Source organism: Choloepus didactylus, chromosome 6, assembly GCF_015220235.1.
Source record: "Choloepus didactylus isolate mChoDid1 chromosome 6, mChoDid1.pri, whole genome shotgun sequence".
In the NCBI taxonomy this organism is placed as follows: domain Eukaryota; kingdom Metazoa; phylum Chordata; class Mammalia; order Pilosa; family Megalonychidae; genus Choloepus; species Choloepus didactylus.
In genome coordinates this window covers 11,992,913-11,995,801 of record NC_051312.1, presented here as the reverse complement: position 1 = coordinate 11,995,801, position 2,889 = coordinate 11,992,913, and positions in this window count along the sequence as shown.

The window sequence follows — 2,889 nt, the reverse complement described above, 5'->3', positions numbered from 1 at the left end:
GCATAACTAGTTGCTGAAAATATGAAGGAGAACAAGTCAGTGATTACCATGTTACATTTGGGGGGGATGGCCTTACGCTTATGGAGGGACATGGTGGAGACTTCTGCAGTGCTGATAGTGTCCTTGTTTTTGACTTGGGTGGTTGTCACATAGGTGTTCTCCTTATAATAATTCATTAATCTGTATATTTTTGTTTGTCAGAGCATTTTGGCCAGTGTTATGTTTGTAAAATAACTTTTACAAAAAAAGAAAGGTAAGAGTATTAGAAAAGAGAAACAAGAGCAATTATCCATAGATAATAACAACCCAATTAAAAAATGGGCCAATGACTTGAATAGACATTTTATCCAAGAAGATGTACAAATGGCTAATCAGCACATGAGAAGATGCTCAGTTTCTTTTTGTCCTTGAAGAAATGCAAATTAAAATCAATGATACCATTTCATACTCACTAGTAATGCTATAATTGAGGACAGGCTATAACAAATATCAGCAAGGTATGGAGAAATTTTAATATAGAATTAAAATCCAAAAGAATCTACACATGTAAGTGCTTAGAATTAATAAGAGAATTTAGCAAGGCCACTGAATTAAAAAAACAATATTAAAAAACCAAGTGCATTTTAATATGTCACAAATACTTACAAAATGAATTTTAAAGGCAGTGCTTTCTTAGTGTGGGTCCTCCCAGAAGCAGACTCTGAGACAAGTATTCAAGTACAATAGTTTATTTGGGATGTGATTTCTGGAAGCATGGATAAGGGAGTGGGGAAGTGAGACAGGGAAGGGAAGAATGCCAAGAAAGTGTGTGTGTTTCAAGAAAGTGGCCACCTTGGGCAACTGGAGCTTAACACCACTAGAGAACTCTGGGGAATTGAGTAGAACATGCATGTATTTGTACACCAACTCCTGTCAGTCATTGAAGACTGTTCTCTGAAGGCATTAGTTCCCCAGCATTTCTTGCCTGCTGCATGCACAAGGAGAGTGGGCTCTGAAAGCCACTGAAACCCATTAGACAAAGAGAGGTTGGTGCTGATCATTGGAAATTGGGTCACTGGGCATTTATATGTAAGAAATGAAGGGATACAGACTGGGCACCAAACAACAGTGCTATGATTAATATTTCTAGTAGAAAAAATATTTTGAAGTGCTGAATAGTAAATCTAACAAATGCTGTGCAAGATATTTATGGAGAAAAGTAAAAAATTTTATTGGGACATTAATAAAGATCTAAATAAATGGAATGATGTACTATGTTCATGGATTGGCAAGCTCAAATTGAAAGATGTAAAATTTTCCAAATTGATCTATGAATTCAGTATAATCCTGAAAAATTTCCACAGATTTAGTAGGCTCTAAAATTTACATGGAAATGAGAAAAGCCAAGGCACTCATTTTTCGTTAAAATTTGTTTAAGTATATATTACAGTTCCGGTTTGCTAATGCTGCCATTATGCAAAATACTAGAAATGCATTAGCTTTTATAAAGGGGGTTTGTTTGTTTACAAAGTTACAGTCCTAAGGCCATAAAGTGTCCAAATGAAGGCATCAACAATAGGGTTCATCCACTGAAGGATGGCTGATGGCATCCAGAAAACCTCTGTTATCTGTGAAGGCATGTGGCTGGCATCTGTTGATCCCAGGTTGTGTTCCATCTCCGCTCTCAGCTCCTGTGTGTTCTTGGTTCTTTCTCCCAGGACATTTCTCTCTAAGCACCTGGGGGATCCTATCTTAGCATAACCCTGGGAAGACTCTGGGCTTTTTCTCTTAGCTAAGTGTTCTTCTGTCTGCATATCCAAGTATCTCTAAGTGTCAGCATCAGCAAGCATCTGGGCCTGTGTGACTCTTTTTAAAGGACTCCAGTAAACCAATCAAGACCCACCTTGAATGAGCAGGGCCAAATCTGCATGGAAACATTCAATCAAGAGGTCACACCTTAATCAAAAAGATTAATCAATCTGACACTGCAAGATTGCATTAAAGAATATGGCTTTTTCTGGTGGACATAATAAATCCAAACTGTCACACTTACATACAGAAAAGAGTACAAATGATGAACATACAGCTTGATGAAGTTTTCAAAGTGAACATACCTCTGTTACCAGCACCCAGATAATAAAACAGGATATTATCTGCACCCCAGAAATGCCTTTCTGGTCACTTCTCACTCAGTGTGAGTAATATGCTGATTTCTATCACTATAGATTAGTTTTGCCTGGTTTTGAATGCTGCAGAAATGGAATCATATAATAGGTATCCTTTTTGTGCCTGGCTTTTTTGCTCATTTCTACATTTACAAGATTCATTCACGTTGCTACTTGTGGTTAGAGTTTGTTCATTCTCATTGCTTTTTAGATTTCATTGTTTATTTTACTGTTGATGGACATTTTGGTCATTCAGTTTTTAGCTATTATGAATATTGCTGCTATGGATAATTTTGTATGTCTTTATTTGGAGATTAAATATGATTTAAGGATATGTGTATGTGTGCCAAGTTGACAAGGGGTGGACTGTGTTGGTTAGTTTTGTGTCAATTTGGCAAGGCTAGAATACCCAATTACTCAGACATCAATCTAGCCATTGCTGTGAAGGTCTTTTATAGATGTGATTAAAGTCCTTAATCAGTTGACATTGTCTTACATTATCTGGGCAGACCTGAACCGGTTGAGAGGCCTTAAGAGCAGAGCTAAGTTTTCCCTGAGGAAAAGAAATTCTACATGTGAATTCTACATGTAGCTTCAACTCCTTCTGAAAGGTTTCCAGTTTATCCTTCCTAACAGTCTGCCCTACAGATTTCAGACTGACTTAGCCAGTCCTCACAATCATGTAAGCCAATTTCTTGCAATAAATCTCTGTTTTTCTTTCTCTATCTCTATCTCTATCTCTATC